Below are 20,160 nucleotides of genomic sequence, written 5' to 3'. Positions count from 1 at the left end.
TTATTAGAAAGAGGAAGAATTTAGGAACAACAGCAACTCTGCCACAAAGTGGAAGCCCACGTTAAATCACAGCACAAGGTCAACAACTGCTGAGGGACACGATATGTAAATGTTGCCAACGCTCTGCTGTTTCTGTAGCTGAAGAGTTCTGAACTTCCACTGGCATTAATGTGAACACTGTAGCGGTAGTTTCATGGCCGAGCAGCTGCATGCAAGCCTCACATCACCTAGTCCGATACCAAATGTCGGATGGAGTGTAGTAAAGCACACCAAGACCGACTGTGGATCAGGGAAAATGTGTTCTGTGGAGTGATGAAACACACTTGTCTGTTTGGCGGTCAGATGGGTGAGTCAGAGTTTGGCAGATAGTAGTTTTTAAGGGTTTGGGATTTATTCAGACCAAACCAAACTAACTTACAAACAAACTTAGCTTGAAAAGTGGTTTGGTGTAAGGAAAGTCATAGTGAGGTCAGGGGTGATTGACAGCCTGGTTACCGCTAAGGTTTATGACCCTAAAAATTGTTTGGGGGTGATGGCTTTTACTACATTATTCAAACCTCTGAACTTAGTTACAAGTTCCCAAACAGACATCGCTGTACTGAGTGTTTGACAGAAATGTTTGTTGATTTAGGAATGAAGTTAAATGAGAAGTGTCAAAATCAGAGTAGGAGGAAGTAACTAATGTCTAATCATCATGAAATTCAAAACTATCACAAAGGAGTAAAGAGTAGAATAAAGGAAATGTTAGATCTGCATTTGTCATTGCTTTAAAGGCGGCTCTCTGTAAGAAGCAGCAGAAAATGGGAATAAAGAGATAAATATCTTCTTAAATTAAGGACATTTGGACTTTCTGGAGAGCCATACTGTTAAATCAAGACACAGCGGACATTGATGTGCCAGATATCACATTTCCTGACAATTACATGTACCTGAGTTCAGTCACTCACACAAAGCAGAGCCTGAAGACACCCAGCCCAGTCTGATCAGTGATAAATGTGAAATTGAATTAAAGTCAAAGTTTTGGCTTGCTACCAGGCCTTAGTTCATGCCTTTCCCTGTATTTCAGTAATTAATTTTGGATTTTTTTCAGTCACTTTTGGTTGACTGCAGGAACCTCACTCTCTGTTTCTTAAATCTGCCTGCAGGGTATAATCAAAATGAGATCTGCACAGTTTTACAGTGCAGTGCTGTAAAAAGTATTGGCCACCTTTCTGATTTCTTAGAGTTTTTCTTGCATATTTGTCACACTTAAATACAGTAGTCAACATTTGAAGTGGATCAAAACATTTCATCAAAGTTGTCCTAAGACAGGAATGGGTATTGTTCAAAATTCATGTATAACATATAAGTCTGCTATTAAGCAATGTTTTCATCAATGGAATTTCATGTCTCATCACTTTTTATGGTGCCCAGACATGACTGTTTGTCACAAGGTGTGAGGTGGCTTGTCACACATTCACGAAGACAAGAGTGCAACAAAAAAAATTGTTGGTTGTTCAGTACTTCTGAGATTTATCTGAAGTCACAATGGACTGGAAATGCCTCTTAAACATTGTTGGCTGCAGTGCAGCTGGATAGTGCCTTTGGAGGCCTCAAGGAGCCAAGACAATGGTCATAATGCTGATAAAGTGGTTTTGGATATTCTGTTGAAGGATGGCTGTTTGCAACTTCACACTGGTTCTTGGAGGGACCTGGCGTTCTTGCAGTCTTTACTGTAGCTGCTCCAAAATTTGTTCAATGGGATTCAAGCCGGTTGACCAGGCTGGCCCCTCCATCCTTCAGATGCCCTCTTCCTCCAAGAGTTCCGTCACCAGCCTTACTCGATGCCTTGCCATCCACAAACACGAAATCTTGCCACATTGCTCCAGCATGTGGTGGCATAACTGGTCTCAGGATTTCATCCCTATACCTTTGGCCTGTCAGGCTGCCATTTTTGATGATGACAAGCTCTGTCCTTCAACCCATGGAAATGCCTCCCCAGACCATGACCACTGATCCGCTAAAACTGTTATGCTACACAAAAATTTTTGGCAATTTTCTCTCCAGGGCAACACCAGACCCTTCTACACCTGTCCTGGAATTTCATGCAGAACCTGGACTCATCTGTGAAGAGCACTGTACCCCACTCATTCAGTGTCCACCTGTGGTGTTCTGTGGCCCACTGCAGATGTTCCAGTTTGTGTGATCTGGAAAGAAGCACCCTCACAGTTGGTCTTCTTTCTCCCAAGCCAACTTCATGAAGTCATCTCCTAATAGTCTGAGTGGACACTTGCATCCTATTGCCTCCTGAAGGTCATTTTGCTGGCAGACTGCAGGCATGAAATGATTTCTGCGGGCATGCAAGGTCAAGTATTGGTCTTTTTTCAGGTTTGTGACCCGTTGTCTGCCTCCACCATGCCTTCTACTCAGGCTACCAGACCTTCCAAACCTGCTCCATGCTCTGGAAATGGCACTTTGAGAGGTCCCCACTGCGTCTGCAGCTTCATTCTGATTCATGCCTCTTTGTAGCATTCTAATGGCCCTGTTGAGGTCAACATCCTGCAATCTCACTAATAAGGTATTTTTAATGCTTTGTGACCTCAAGTGTACTCTCAGAGCATTAAATAGTGACCAGTTCTCAGTAAAGGTCACCACTCTTTGAAAGTGATAGGTCAGTGGGTACCTATTGACAAACAATTATGTCTGGAGATCATCAAAAGCTATAAAGGATGAAATTTCATCAATGAAAACATTGACTAACAACAGACTCACATGTTATGCATAAATTGGGAAAAACACAAATTTTGGTCTTAGGAAAACCTTAATGAAAAGTTTTGATCCACCTCAAATGTTGACTACTGTATTTTAGATTATCAAACAAATTTTATTTTCAGACCAGCAAAAAAAGATAAACAGGGTCAGTACAAAATGTGTTTTTGAAATGATGATTTCATTTCTTTAGGGGAAAAAGTCATCCAATCCTGGCACTCTGTTCAAAGCAGTTTTTCCCTATACCAAATAACTGGTTGTGCCACCCAAGAACTGCAGGCAAGGGTTTTGGATAACTAGCAATACAGCTTTCACATCGCTGTGGAGGAATTTTGGCCCACTCTTCCTTGCAGATCGTTTTGATTCAACAACATATGAGGGTTTTCAACTTCTGTATAAGATCATGCCACAGCATCTCAAATGGTCTGGACTTGACTAGGCCACTCCAGAATCTTCATTTTGGTTTTGATGCCATTCAGCCATTCTGGTGTGTTTCAGATCCTTGTCTTGCTGCATTACCAGAGTGTGCTTGGTCCTGAACAGATGGTGAGACATTCTCCTCCAGGATTTTCTGGTAGAGAACAGAATTCATGGTTCCATCGATTACAGCGAAGGGTCCAGGTCCTAAGAAGCAAAGCAGCCCCAGACCATCAAACTTCCACCACCATATTTGACTGTTGGTATGATGCTCTGTTATAAAATGCAGTGTTATTTTTACGCCAGATGTAAATGGACACAAATGTTCCAAAAAGTTTAACTTCTCTCTTGTCAGTCCATAGAATATTTCACCAAAATTCTTGGGGATCATGAGGATATCTTTGGCTTTGGTTTTGGCCTTTGGCCTTGGAAATCTCCCATGAATGCCATCAGTGTTTTTTTTTATTGTTGAATCATGAACACTGGCCTTAACTGGGTCAAGTGAGGCCTGCAGGTCTCCTGCATGAGTCGTTGATGTGCTCTTGGAGTAGTTTTGGTTGGCCATCCACTCCTAGGGAGATTCACCACTGTTACAAGTTTTCTCCATTTGTGGATAATGGCTCTCACTGTGGTTCACTGGAGACTGCAACCCTTAGAAATAGCATTGTAAGCCTTTTCTGGCTGATAGATACAAAAGACTTTGTTTCTCATTTGTTCTTGAATTACTTTAGATATTGAGAACTTTAAGCCTACTTCCTTTTGTCAGAGAAACTATATTTAAGTGATTTCATGATTCAACAGCTGTGGCAGGTTTAAACAGCTTTTTCCTTTGATAAATAAAATACTTTAAAGTCTGAATTTTGTATTTACTTGGGTTATCTTTGGTGAGTATTACAATTAGTTTGATGATCTGAAAAATGTGGCAAATATGCAAATTTAAGACATCAGGAAGTGGGAAAAAACTTGTTCACAGCACTATATATATATATATATATATATATATATATATATATATATAATACAGTACTCAACACAGGACAGAAGAGCAGCAAACCCTCCTCCATGTTGTCTAACAGTGTGCGTGTATGTGTGTCCAAAGGGTGAGATTAGTGTGGTATGGATGTCAGAAGTTGGTCATTCTAAATTTAGGTGGGACATAGTGGATGCTGTTATTATTACCCTCACACAGCATGGACACACATTCCTGCACAGGCTTCAATATACAAACCCTCACACACATACACCCACACATACATTCAGAGGTTTCCACAGACAGGTGACCACGCTGGTCTGTTTTTATGTGTTTGTGTTGTTTTTGTGTTGTTCTTAAGGTAAGCTGAGGACAGACACGTCATAACGAAACAACCAGAGAAAAAATAAAATAAGAAATGATAAAAGAGATTAGAGTTATGTAACAGGACATCATTAGACTGAACACAGACAGAGGACAGGCTGCTGGTTTGACCTGCAGAGAGAGAGAGAGAGAGAGAGAGAGAGAGAGGCAGAGGGGAAGGGAGAAGCTTCTGTCTTTTCTTGTAGGAACACTGCCCCCTAGTGGCCTTAAGAAAGTTTTAAATCGAAAAAAAACTTCTACTGGCAGAAAAATGAACACAGAATCCTAAGATAAGAGAAATAATCTTAAATTATTATCATTTTTGATCAGTCTATGCCAAGAATAATAATACATCCTGATATATAAAATCTGCATGCACTTTCTTGTCCTAAAAGAAAACTTTCAAGCACATTTAACTTACTGTATTTTAAAAATACTTATGATAAAACAGTTAAATAACAGTATTATGACTTTCTTTACATACCCAGTGAGCAACATTATGCTAACATTTGATCTGTTTCTGTCTGATATGTTGTGTCAATGCCTGATCGCTCTTATTTGTTTTGTATTTCAGTTTCTTGTAAGTCCTAGAGGGCTGGGCACCTCTTTTGGTGTATGGCACAATGAAATAATAATAAATAAACTAAGAAAAAAAATTCTATAGCTTACAAATGTAATTTCAATGACAAAGGTCATTTCAAAATCACAATCATGAATACTTAATTCATTCCCAAGGTAATTTGTTACATTTACCCTAACCCTAACCCTTACACAGAAAACAAGCAGGACAATAAAATGCAGGAAATGTGTCAATTACATTTGGGGAAAAAAATACAACACAATAAATAGAAAAACAAGTGGAGAAAATAGTAACAGTGAATGAATACTGAAAGAAATACGGTGTCTGCAGGTATGCTTCCAAAGCTGGGTGGTGTAAAAGCTTCCATCATTAATACACCTGTATCAACAGTTGACAATTATGATGAAAAGTGAGAGTGTTTACGAGGATTTGAGTTACGGGACTTATCCTAGTTTTGATCATACTTGTGCACACAAAGAAATACTGTTACTTAGATCTCTGTGTACATGTTAAATTCTAGTATAACAGTCTCTGATAAATAAGGCCGAGCTTTAGTTCATGCAGGACCCCCACCATTTATCAGCTGATTGTCAGCTGATCCTTATTGCCACTTTCCAGCTCTCACAGCCAATCACAGCTCTTTCCCTTGACAGAGCAACTCATTTAAATGCGATGCACTTCTCACTAATGCCTGCCTGCATTAATGCTGATCCACCTGGGAAAGCTAAACCTCCTCCACCCCAGCCCCCTCCTTTATAGCTCAAGCTTGTTGCACCTTTGTATTCAGACTCATGCTACCATGGATTCAATGTTTCTGAACTCATTGCATTGTATTCATGTTAGTATTGTCATAAATGTATCTATCCATATGGTGGTTTCTAGCTATGTGCACCCTGGGAAGTCAAAGCATGCTGTTTGACTAACCCAGGGAGCGTCTTTGGAGCAGAACCTTCTCTGCCAAGTAAAACTGCATATCCATTCTGCAATAAGATGATTAAATGTATGACTGAACATCATATTATTTGTGCAGGCACCTGTAATCTTTAGTTTTTACAATGAGAATCATGCATGTTTTAAAATGTGTGAAAAATTGGACCACTGTGACTGGAAGAGTTGTGAGCATCCACTGATGTTTATGTAAACACATGAACTGAGCAGGAGGAGCTTCATGGAATGCATTTCCAGTCAAGCAGCTGCATGAGACCACTACTATTTCCTATTACTATTACTGTTAACTTCAAAAATACCCAAATATCCCTTTAGGCTATTGACATTATAAAGAGCATTAATAAAAGTAAGTTGACAGACTGAGAGTCAACATAACAACACAATTTTACTTTATTAGTAACAGATGTATTTTCTGTATTTCTTGATACTATTGATGATTAATATGCCAGGGATTGAGTGTACCACACACACTCACAGGATGGTGGTCCGTAGTGTCTCTGCCCTGGCAGAAGTTACCGTGGCGACAAAGTGCCCACAGGACAGGACAGGACGGGTACGGGACGGGGGCCCTGAGGCCCTGCTGAAAGGCTCCTATTGTCCTGCCCCGCCTCCATCAGGGACCATTAATTCTGGACAGAGGAGCAGAAAGAGCCTGACCTCCATGCACACTCGTGGAGTCCCCCTGCCCCCGCCCCCGTTACAGCATAAACACAGGAGCAACAGCTCCTCCTCTCTCTCTCTTCTCTTTAATAACTGAGCAGAAACATCACATCATGAGCTCTGATGAGGAAAAAAGAAGAATGACTCAAAGTTTTTACAGAGTTGTTTTGAATTCATCTTCTCCTGCTCTCACTCTTAAAAGCAGGTTTGGATGTGGTAGTTTCTGCTCCTTTACACCCCTACCTTTATCTGTTTCTGCTGCTTGAATATGGCAGACCGGGGCTGCAGAGGAAAAATGTTAGTTTTGATAATGAAGCCAAAATGAGCGTGCTTCTGAACTTCGTAGGGCTTTAGTATTTGAGTTTGTGCTAAATGTACTGTGTCATCCATCAGGGCCTGATACTAGAAAGTTTACTGTCTTACTGTACCAATAGTTTATAAAGATGTTTAAAGACATTATAAATGTATCTTTCACACTGAAAAATAAATGCAAATGCAGCATTTAAATGAAGTTTAAATTCTACAACAAGCAAATGTTAAAGAATAGTATTGAGGATGACCAAAAAGCTGTTTCATCAAAATACCATGAAATTCAATGTATCAGCACCACTTTAATTATAACACTGTTTTTTTCGTCAGAGATGTTGGCTGCATCCTATTAACTAGTGCCAATGTACCAGTAAAAATGCTGAGGGCCCCTCAGCAGAGAGATACGCTTTGTAATTTGAGACACGGAAGAAGTCATGCACCGCCGGGGTAAATACTGGCTTTCTGCCGGGTATTACGCCTGCGTTCGTTGGTTAGCTCATGGAGAGATGCTAGGAAGACAGTGAAATGCAATAAGAAAACTCTGTGGAGTGTTTAAGAATAAGGTGTTTTGAGAGGAGGACAAAGAAGAGCTTGGACCTGACTGGCCAGATGTCAGGATGAAGCAACAAAGTGACTAATATTAGGAAGTAAGTAAATCAATCAATCAATCAATAATAGTTGCATATATATTTTTTACTCAGCCAGTCACTATTGAAGCAGTGACTACTGGCACCTTATGCCTGATAAGTTAAAAATTTAAGTTGACCGTGATGAGTTAGTTACTTGTGGCTGCTGATGACCCTTATTATAGCCATCTTATTTTAATATTTGTTCACCAACCAAACAAATGCAGATGTTAACAGGACATGTTACCATAACTTAACTCTCGTTGTGGTAACATCTTTTGATGTACCTTACATACATGACATATCAAATTGGGATTGTGTTGTAGCCCCCCCCGAAAAAACATGCTCCAGCCCCCTCAGTGAGGGGGCTATTTTCATAGCATAATAACTCATACAAAGCATTGTCATGGAGATATTGTGACAGTAAGTGCAGCCGCAACAGTTGCACACTGCATGCAACCTGACATGATCAATAGGATCTGTACTTTGGGGAATGGGTCTGTACTTCACTGCTGTCATATTTGTTTAAAACAAAACTAAAGGAATTCCTTGAAACCAGTCTTGCAGTCATATGTAGGGGTGTTGTTAACTGGAAGGATGAGATTGTATACAGATATTTAAACTGTTCCTATGTGCAGATGAGGACGAAATTTATTAGCACCCAATAAAAATGTCAGTTTTTTCAAAAGTATTTCCCAAGTGCTGTGAAACCGAGCAGGTAACTGTTGATGCAGTGTGCAAGCTAACGATCTCTGCAGAGGGAGGAAATGGAAATAAAATCAAATAAATATTCAGTTTGCCACTCTTTGTGTGTTGATATCTATTTCCTTGTTCTTTGCCCATGTCAATGCCAGCACAGCAGCACACTGCATCACAGTCTGTCAGGATCGGGACAGTCTGGCTGCAGCTCGGTCATTTCTGATGGCTAACCTCACAGGCGGTTCATTTGAGATGCCATACATCCCAGGGCTGAAAAATGTTAAAAATGAAATATAATTAAACTTCTATTTAGGGTTATGGTAAGGGTTAGGATACCTAAAGTTAAAAACCTGACCCACAAAACCAGATTATAAATTGTTTAATAAAGCTGAGTAAAAAGCTTGTCCTCCATGAACATATCCTAACGCAGCCAGTGTAGCTTACATAGCTACATTAGCTGCATAAGCTACATAGCTAATGTAGCTATGTTGTTAATGTAGCTAAAGCTAAACTCACAAAGCAGCTCTGTAAGCTATGTAGGTACATTATCGATGTAGCTACATCAGCTTTAGCTACATTTACTAATACTCATGTTGGTAAAACTCACATTGGATTATGCTGTATGTAGTAATGTTGATTTGTTTATAATGTTTGTATTGTAGTAATTTCGTGAATTTAACTGCCTGACTTTGTTTAGGAAAAAACAGCTGTTGGGTTTCACGGATACCAGAATGTTGGGACATGTTTATAAAAAAATACTACAGAAAATATAATTCCTTTTTCATTTTTTATTTACAAGGGGAAAAAACAACAACAGGAATTCAAACATCACATTTAATAGAAGTGAACTTGTGCACTGTTAAAATGACTAAAATAGCTGTGTACTGTATGTATGCTCATCCATGTGTAGGTACAGGTCTCTATGTATCAGGTCGGTATTGTATATGTGTCTTCTGGCAAGTCTAACAGTCAGATAAGCTCTGTCTGTAAGCTTGCTCTCTGTATATTTTAAATTAGTTCCTTCTGGGTGAGCACTGGAACTTAACATTACCGTATGATGCAGTGATGCCTTGCATTGGAAAACTGCACTGCAACAAACCCAGCTAAATAAATCAGGAAATGATAAACCAATGTTACCTCAGCCTGAGAGGTCAACTACCTGACTGTAAGCAAACAGGATCACAAACTCCAAATAATGAAAACAGATATTTAAAGAGCTGCACAGATCCATCAGATCGTAGACTTCGATGAACAACAACTCATCACACAGGAAGACTTTTTCTACCTTTCTGTCTCTGAGGATGTTTTCATAGTGCATTTCCATGACACCGCTGCTATTAAGCCTCAAGACATTCATACTGATACTGTGATCATGTGACGTTTGGTACCCCGATTTGGCATTTCAGGCGAACCTCACAGGGCCTTAGATATCATGACTTGAAATGTCGCTTTGAATGTAGGCGACAGAGGGACTCACAAAAACAAACCGAGGCATATATAATGATGATACAGAGGAGGTTTAGGGCCACTGGAAAAAAACACGGTTTTAGTTGTGAGAAAAAAGTCTGAAGATTAAAGTCAGAATTTTGACTTTTTCTCACAGTTTAAAAAAAAAAAATTGCATCTTAATTTTTTTCAGTGGCCCTAGTTCTCTTCTGTATATTAAGACTTCTAGTCTGGATTTTACATATAGTTTTAAAACTCTCTCAGCTGTCTGCTTGTTAAAAGAGACCTACTGTAGCATAGAAACAAACAGCTCATGTATACAGGTTTGATGCTGTCACCTAATTTGTGACCATAATCGTCCACAGCTCTGAGAGTGCCTTCAGCCTTCTGATTGACTGGTGACTGAGATGGACCCTGACATCCACCCAGTGATAACAGAGACTGGCTTGTAGGTGAGGATAAGCCATAAAGGATACACACTCATAAGTGGGTCCACACTTCTGAGCATATAAACATTTAGAAGCACATTAGCGGCTTTCTTGTAACATAAAAAAGTAATACAAGTTTATATAACAGAAGAACTGCAGGCAATGGAAACTGTGAACATTTGACAGATTTCACAAAAATCAAAGTATGAATCTTAAAATAAGTTAAATAAAAGTGAGATTATTATGTAATAGAATCAGAGTGACATCATGTGGTTTCATCATTACCGAATGTGTTGGACGATCCCCGCGGAATAAAACATTACATTACACAGCGCTCAGTAATGTGGCGCCGCCCCAAAGCTGCGATTCAACACCAAAATACATCCGGACCATCATCAGAGGCCTGACCACAGCCAACAGACCCCCGCCTCACCCTCCTCACCCCTTCTACTCCCACTCCTCTCCGCATTTAATTCATCCTTAAACTTTAACACGTTCACATCATAAAACAGTTTCATAATGACACACATGAGGAGTCCATCAGCGTAATGAAGCAGTGAGGGACGGCAGGTTTCCATGCCTGCCTCCACATGTTCAGATCATGAGGCCGCAGCTGAGCACTTTGTTTCTGAAGCTGTCATGTTGTATCTACAGAGGAGAGAGGATGTGTTTAAGGATCTGAAGTCAACTTCAAACTTTGCATAGTTTTAACATAAATGGAGACTTACAAATCTCTGGATTAAAACAGGACGCACTACAGAAAATAGATCCCAAAAGTTGTTTTTGGCTCTGCACTTCCAGGAGAAAGTCATTTGCTTACCTTCAGAGAAAGCTCTGCTCTGCCTCTCTGTTTCCAAACAGGCTGTCAGCCCCATAAAAGTCACTTTGATTCAGTTTAAAAAGTTTGCTTTTCCTAAGCAGTGTAGATGGTAACTGTATCCACTCCATCTGTACTCAATGGTGCTTGTTACAAAACACAAATGCATTCAAAGGATGGAGAAGATTTCCAAGAAGTTGAGGGTCTGAACCCCTAAGAATGGATTATGGCTTCTTCTCTGTGCGTTATCTCAAGGTCTATTTCACTGAGCTTATGGATCTAATTATTTTAAGACACAAATGTGTCCACAAAGTTACTCTATATGGGCAAAAATATATGGACACACCTGTTAATCACTGAATTCAGGAGTTTCTATCACAGGTGTATAAAATCAAATACCTGGCCTAGTCTCAAATGCTGCAAATCTTTGAGACATGATTTGCTCTGAAGAGCTCAGTGACTTCAGGCATGGTATTATTATGAATGACACCTTTGAAATAAGATTGGTTCATCAAATTTCATTCCCGCTGGATATTACAGGCAACACTTGGTGATATTAGAAAGTGGAAGTGTTTTGAAACAGAAGCCACTCAGCCAGGAAGCAAAGGAGCAGGTAAAATCACAGAGCGTGGTCGATGACTGCTAAGGCACACGGTGCGTAAAAGTCACCAACACTTTTCTGATTCCATAGTTGAAGGGTTCCAGACTTCCACTGGCATCAATGTAAGCACGGTGAAATGGAGCTCGGTGAAATAGGTTATGGCCTAGCAGCTGCAAGTAAATCTCACATAACCAAGTCCAATGCCAAACATCAGATGGAGTGGAGTAAAGCACACCGACACTGAACTGTAGAGACGTGCTCTTTGGAGTGAAAAATCATGCTTCTATGTTTGGCTGTTGGGTGGTCGGGTCTGGGTTTGCCGGATGCCGGGAGAACATTGCTTACCTGACTGCTCTGTGCCAACTATATAACGGTATGTGGCTGTTTTTCAGGGTTTGGGCTAGACCTCTTATCTCCACTGAAGGCCAATATTAATGCTTCAGCATACCACGACATTTCGGACAATGCTATGCTTCCAACTTTGTGGCAAAAGTTTAGGGAAGGCCCTTTTCTATTGCAACATGACTGTGCCCCAGTGCACAAAGCAAGGACTATAAAGACATGGTTTGATGAGTTCGGTGTGGAAGAACAGTCCCCCTACCTTAACCTCACTGAGCACCATAGGGATGAACTGGAACTGAGGCCCTGTCCACACTGAGACAAAAACAATATATTGCAGTTTCGTTTTAAAAAAGTTTTCCGTAAAGACAGGACTGTTTCAGGGAATATCTGCGTAAGCACAGAACAACTGAAACAGTGGAAAACACTGTAGTGCATATACCAAGCCTGTAAGTGGCACTGTAATGCTGCACCAAAAGAGAGAAGATCACGGAAAACCGACACAAACTTTCTTGTAGTTGTCCCTCTGGTTGTTCACCGCGTTGGATTTAAGAACATCTGGTGTCTGCATTTCGCTTTTGCTGTAAAAGCCATAACAAGCTCAGTAGCTTCTGCAGCACGACCACAACCCTGTAAATCAGCCATTGTTGGTTTGGCCAGACCCACGCAGGCATCTCAAGAGAGCTACGCTATGTGTGACATAATCATTACAAGAAAGATGCGGTTGGTAGTTTTTTTACGGATTTGTGCACTCCGGGACCCATTTTCAAAAAGTATCATTTACAGTCACCCAAAACGCTGTTTCTGTGTGGATGAAACGCAGATACAACAAAAACGTTTGCGTATACTCCTGAACTTGTCACCGTGTGGACGGGGCCTGAGACTCAAGCCAAGCCTTCTTGTCCAACATAAGCTCAGTTAGTGGAGCTGTTAGCCACACCTGAGGCTAAAGTCCTCAGTTTGTGGAATCAGTGGCCGGGAATGAATTCTGGTCCCAGTGCTGTTTGGTACATGTGCTCACGTTCCCCATATTTCCTGTCTCTTTTCAGTGTTACTATCAAAATAAAGGAACAACCCCCAAAATATATATATATTAAAAAAAAACTGTAATCATGACAACATGTTGTCACCTTAGCCTGTCTTGAGAAATGCTGGGTCACAAGGGAAGAAGGAGTCTGATGTCATTTTTGAAGGAGCACAAAGAACTTGTAAAATTTGAGACAACCCTGCACTGTCAAACTAAAACAATTTGTTAAATCCACACGCCCACAGCACTTACATTACTCAATCACACACTAATTGATCAAGGCAGCAGTAGACCATCAACTCCTGTGTTCCTGATGTTATGCTTTCACGCTGGCGATAGCCAAGGCCAGAGACTTTGTGTGTTCAGATTGTCTGTCTGTATGTTGGTCCAGGCTCTTCTTATTAATGCAAACCTTAAGACCCTCCACTCTGACTCAAGGCTGGAATGATGAAAACCCATAGCTACTGGGCCTTATGTTCAACCCTTGCTTAAAAGTCTTGCCTTCACCAACCACTGTACTTCCACTGTCTTAAATTCACATACCTCTCCTAGTTATGCACCTCCAAGCAACAGTTCTAGTTCTAGTTGTACAGTGTTTGCCCCTTTCCTCATTTCTTAGTTTGCTGTATTTTTGTCACACTAACATGAGTCAGATCATCAAACACATTTTGATGTTGGACAAAGATAACCTGAGTAAATACAAAATGCATTTTTTAAATGATGATGTCATTTACTTTGGGGGAAAAGCTGTCAAAACCTACATGGCGCTATACGAAAAGTCCTTGTGCCACCTTTGGCTGGAATATCAGCAAGCAAACATCCGTAATAACTGGAAATGGGTCTTTTACATCACTGTGGAGGAATTTTAATCCACTCTTCTTTGCAGAATGTTTTTAGCTTAGCCACAATTCAGTTTTTCAGCTTGAATGGCCTTTTTAAGGTCAGGCCAATCAGGTTTAAGTCTGGGCTTTGAATAGACCACTCAAAAACCTTTATTTTGTTTTTTTTTTAAGCCATTCTGAGGTGGCTCTGCTGGTATGTTTCAGATCATTGTCCTGGTGCATAACCCAAGTGTGCCTGAGGTCACAAACTGATGGCTGGACATTCTCCTTTAGGATTTTCTGTCTGTCGACAGAATATTTCTCCAAAAGTCTTGGGGATCATCAAGATGTATCTTGGCAAATGTGAGTCGAGCCTTTGTGTTCCTTTATGTCAGCAGTGGTTTTGGCCTTGGAACTCTCCCATTTTTTTCCCAGTGTCTCTCTTATTGTTGAGTCATGAACTCTGACCATAACTGAGTCAAGTGAGGCCTGCAGTTCTTTGGATGTGGTTCTGGGTTCTTTTGTGACCAGGATGAGTCGTTGTTGCACTCTTGAAGTCATTATGGTTGGCCAACCAGTCCTGGGAAGGTTCACCACTGTTCCAAGTTTTCTCCATTTGTGGATAATGGCTCTGACCGTGGTTGTTTCTCATCTGTTGTTAATTTCTCTAGATGGCAGCATGAGGCGTCCTTTGATAAATGAAATCATCGTTTAAAAAATGCATTTTGTATTTGCACTTCCTCCTTAACGATAAGGTTTCTCTTTGTGGGATCCTTTCTGTAAAGTTGTTGGACACTTAGACGAAGAATCTGAGCATGTCAGGGACAAAAATTTCAACTTTTAATGGGTGCACTTTAAATCCATCAAGGATAATGTAGCAGACACTACAGCCTGTTTTATTGCTGCGGGATACACTAATCTGTTGGAGACATTCAGACACTTTACTTTACAGCCATGATGACCCCCATTATGTAAAAAAACCCCAAAGGTTTAAGTCGAAGGTTTCATAAAGCAAATAGTAGTCAGAGAGTCAAAAATGGTGTTAACAAGCCAAGTTGTGATGATGGAAGAACTGTAGCTCCAAATCCAGAGCTGCTGCAGAGAGAGATGTGTTTATATGATTCATCTTACAGAGAAGAGAGGAGGTCATACATATGATCAGTGTGTTTATGGAACAAGTATTTACAGAGCCGGAGAGGAGGAGTGTGCTGATATCTGACCGAGGGGGAGAAACACAGACGGAGAGAGATTTTCCTCCATGACATTCCTCCTCGCTCTGACCCTCGCCTCTCTCTTTTCCCCCCAGAGAGGAGGTTACATAACATGTTTCCAGCCCCCCAGACACACCAGCTACACTTCATCAGTTCCTGTCCCTCACACACTCACACACACTGTCAGCTGTGAAATATTTCTCCCCCAGATCTCCTCTCTGGACACTGAACAGACTCTCCAACGCGTCGAGAGCTTCTCATGCCCCGATTCTCCCTTTGCCTCCCCCCTTTTCTCCCCTTTCATCTCTCACACAAACACCCTGTTGCATTAATCAGCCATCCTGACAATGGATCTGTTTTACATCACTGATTGGGGATGTGACCTCCCTGCACACATACACACCCTCTCTGCTGCACACACACATATCTATACACCCTATGCCCCTCCCCCTTTCTGTGTTTCACATGATGCAGTAGTGAGAGAAATTGAACCCCGACCCCTCAGCGTGAAGAAAGGGTCGCAGGGTGGGGTGCAGTGGGTCGACACCAAGGTCAGCCGTGTCAGATCTGGACTAAGAGCTGGGTGGGTAGGGGGGTTTAAGTTTTTTGGGGGGTTACTTTTTTGGGTGTTGTCAGACAAAAGTTTCCTCTGACAGAGAGATGGCTGACATCGCTGAGCTCTTTGAATCGCTGTTGTGTGAGAATCTGTTTTCAGAGGGGGTATGAGAGATGCTGGGGGACGGGGCAAACATTCCTGAAAATATCCCTGGTTTTTCATTGTTGGCTTCATGCATGACTGCAAAGGGAAACATTTCTCACTCACTTTATTCTGTCAGCTTTCTAGTAAAATCTCTTAAGAGGAAGTCGGAATGAGCTGATGTGAAAGTACAGCCGGAAATATTCAGGAAAATTCACCATGAGCAAGCACCCTCATATTGACTTTTAAGCCTCTTTTAAGGAAGACTCGCATTATCATAAATGTAACTCTATTTGAGAGTGTCTAGAAATGCACTCACCGGAAAGTCAGTGCATACTGCTTAGCTAACCCAGGGAGCATCTTTAGAGCGGAGCATTCACCACCAAGTAAGACTGTATAACAGTTTTGCAATAAATGGTTACATTTATGACAAGTTCTCCTGACTGAACTTTGGGCCAACTGAAGCCCAAAACACACTGGCACCACAGCGTTGCATCGCAGCATATGACCTCCAATTTCCACATACAAAAGCTGCACTGCGATCTGCCAGGGAAATGCTTTGCGCAGCAAATCGCACCCTCTCTAGTCAATTGGAGCAATTCTACTATGCATGTTTGGTGACTCGCACCACAACAGTGCCATTAATGAAGTAAAGTTAACTTCTGAAGAAGAAAACTACAGAATTTTACATGAGATCCCATGTCCTTTGTAACAAACATAAACTTCATGGTGTATCACCCATGGCGGAAGCAATAAAATCATTGAATCATGGCAAAATGAATGGCAGATCTACCTGAAAAAGGCAAAATAATTTGCTTTTGACATACTAATTCCTTTATGAACTTGAAGTTCTCCCGTGATCTTGTGCCCTCTTGACCGGATTCAAGTGTTTGGTTAAAGCAAAACCACTGCACTTAACAGTGCAGCACAGCGTGGCACAGCTGGTGTATGTGGGAATTATGGGTGATGCCCCAGCCCCAGCCTTTCCTGGGTCAGATGATTACCAGAAGTAGGAGCTCAAGCAAGGCTCAAGCAAGGCTTGCACCCCCCTTTCACTGGGTTTAAGTTTTTGCACATGAAGACCCTTAATTTTGGATGCTTTTTGGATCCATAATCTGATAAATCTGAGCCTTGCACACAAAGTCTGAGGCATTTTGTTTGTATTAACTGCAAAAATGTATAGAATGTGGCAAATGTTTTCATACATACAGCAAAGAGAAAAAAAGAGTGAAGATGATTCTGTGCCTTTAATCAGTCCTTGAAAAATCAAACTAAAGTCAAGTAAGGGGAGTATTGTGATTTTTTTGTGTATTGATCAAATTACAATGTAGCCAGTCAAGATGACATTTGAGTGTGACTGATCTGCATAATTATGTTTTAATAGCTTTTTTCTGTGATTAATAAATCCAAATTAATTTTAACACAAGAAATATTTTGATATTATTCAACAGATGTGCTAACTCCAAATACACTCCAGACAAGCCCAGATGTCTCTCTGAGTTTGCTAAATGTGTGAATGCTTAACTTTCTGCTGACATGTTCCTCAACACAACAGAGAAAGGTCCTCAGATTTTAACATACTTTCGGCTTGTTTTGTCATTAAATATTATCTGTTACAAGTCAAAATTTTAACACAGTGCTGCAACTTTAAACTGGGACGGTTTTATATTTGATTACCTAGTTTTGATAATTCTGCTCATCATTCCTTAAAGCATTGGTCACATTTTACTCTGGAGTAACTTGCTTAAATTTGGGAAAGAAACCAAAAGTCATGGGAGAGAACTAAGAAAGTAAAAGCTCATGGATGATAAGATCCCAGATGAATTTAACTTTTTCTGCCCGTCTGATTATCGATTGTTTCTGATGTTTTTGGCAGTTTGCTTTCACTTTGACCTCCAGTCTTACTAAACTTTTGGCCTGTTTGCAGCCTCTGTCATCCTCTGACTTTGTTTCTATTGGACCTTTCAGCGTTGGTTTCCTGATCTCTGTAATTATCCAAATGAGTCCAATGTTATCATAACCAACAGAGATGATTACTAAAGGTACAAAACCCAGACTCATGTCATAATAAAACACAATTATCACTGTGTGTAAGACATCTGGGTTTGATTTATGTTCGGTAAGTTGTTTCCTGGGCTTTAGAGAAGACTGTGTGGGAGTAAAACATCCAGAAAGACTGCAGTGATTTTACAAAATGACATTATCAAAGCTGAAGAGACTCACATTTACTACAGAGATTAAAACAGAGCACTGACAGTCTGCTCTCATTGCTCATCAGAAACAACAGCTCTGTCTAGTCTTTATACGACTGAAGGTTTCTCAGTCCAGTTGTCTCTTTTCTCAATCTACTGTTTGTTGTTTTTCAATGAAAAACTTTTATTTGATGAGACAACTGAAGACTGGGTGCAGATGAGAGTTCAATAGATATCCACCAAAGAGCCGAGGCTGGGAGTTGATCCATCCATTGATCCATTTTCTTCCACTTATCCGGGGTCAGGTCGCTGTGGCAGCAGGCTAAGCAAATCAACCCAGACATCTCTCTCCCCAGCAACATTTTCCAACTCCTCCTGGGGGATTTGAAGGCGAGTTCTGGGTCTACCCCGGAGTCTCTTTCCAGTCTGACATGCCCGGAAGACCTCCACAGGGAAGCAATCAGGAGGCATCCTGATCAGATGCCTGAACCACCTCAACTGGCTCCTTTTGACGTGAGGGAGCAGCGGCTCTGCTTTGAGATCCTTCCGGATGTCCAAGCTCCTCCCCCTATCTCTAAGGCTGAGCCCAGCCACCCTCCTGAGGAATCTCATTTGGATTGCTTGAACCCGCGATCTTGTCCTTTCAGTCTTTCGGCTGGGAGCTGAACAGTTGATTAATGCATCAAGGAGTGTACCTTTGATTGTGAAGCACCGGCTCTACTGACTGAGATAAACCAGTGACCAGGGTTTGTTGTTTTGATGTAGCAAAACAGAAAGCCTGCATGGTCCAACTTTGGAGTGCTTATTCTGTGATAAACACTGCTTATGACTGCTTTTCAGTAAGAAATATACAGGAGTGCATGTACAGAATGGTCCCAGTTAATGTGAAGCATTTACACTCCTTAGGAATTCCAGTTTAGTAGCTTTCTCTGAGTAATAGGTAGTTTTAACTGTGCGGTCAGATTCAGTTTGGTGTGGCAAGGCATGCATTTTTTGCATTTCCATGGAGCAAAAGTTGTAAAAGCCCCCCAAAAAACGACATGTACCATCCAATTTTTTGGCTCCCTTCCGTAGGGGGACCAATCTCACCTATCTGTCCCAAAAAGGAGGAGCTATACACACATTAACAGGGTACTGCACAGACGCCAGGTCAGAGCGTGACACGACCGCTGAGAGGAAACGGGAGAAAAGCAGACTAATAGGTGCATAAATTGGGGATGTTTGGACTCGACAGCGATCCACACTGTTTCCTAGTCTGTGGATATCTGGCCACAAATCAAGTTTCCTGACGTTTATCCGGACCTGATTTTAAGAACACAAAGCAGAGTCTGAAGGCTCACATCAGTCTGGTCTATCTGTGATGGATGTGAAACTAAATTAATGCTGACGTTTTGTGAATACGAAGCTTTAGAAAAGTTGATTCCTTTTACTGTAACTAGTTATTCATCTACTTCTTACTTTAGGTAACCTGTGAAAACATCGCTCTGTGGTTGTTGAACATGTTTGTAAAACTTCAGGCTGCAGCCTATTTTAAAACAAGATCAGTGCACCCAGGATTTCTGACTTAATCTAGTTTGATTTTAACACCAGTTAAACCTTTAGTTCATCTTTAATTGGGAGAGTTATCATGCTATAGCTCTAAGCTTTTACATTATGCTGTAATAACTGTCATAGACTAGATAAATTCACATTTTAACGTATTGTTAAGACTCAAAATGTTTCTGTACACATATTCCATCAGCAGAGGATCTGTACTGAGAGCAGTTAACAAAATTAAGATGTAGTTGATGTAGTTTTTTTAAAAAGCATTTTCAGCTGAAATAAAGCTGTTTACTGCTTATTCCCTACCGATTTCTATCACTCATCCTTCCTACAGCTTAGCGGCTGCACCATGACTCGTGCTGCATGTGACTTCACATTCATAGCCTGCCCACCAAGTGAGTGTACGGGTGTCTGTGGAAACAATTTTGGAGTTTAGCGTACCAAACCATACCAAACCATACTCAATCAAATGGAAACGTGGCTTAAGTTACCCAGTTAAAGTCACAGCTACAAGATTTCTCCACTAACTGTTCTCTGATATAGTTTTACTTTATACAAACCCAACTCCCAAAAAATTGGGACACTGTGTAAAATGCAAATTAAAACAGAATGCAATATTTTGCAAATCTCATAAATCCATTTTTTTTTTTTTGCAGCGGAGCGTAAACAACAAATCAGATGTTGGAATTGATGGCAGCAACACATCTCAAAAAGTAAAG

Source organism: Cheilinus undulatus, linkage group 6 (assembly GCF_018320785.1).
Source record: "Cheilinus undulatus linkage group 6, ASM1832078v1, whole genome shotgun sequence".
Lineage (NCBI taxonomy): Eukaryota > Metazoa > Chordata > Actinopteri > Labriformes > Labridae > Cheilinus > Cheilinus undulatus.
This window is presented reverse-complemented; position numbering follows the sequence as displayed.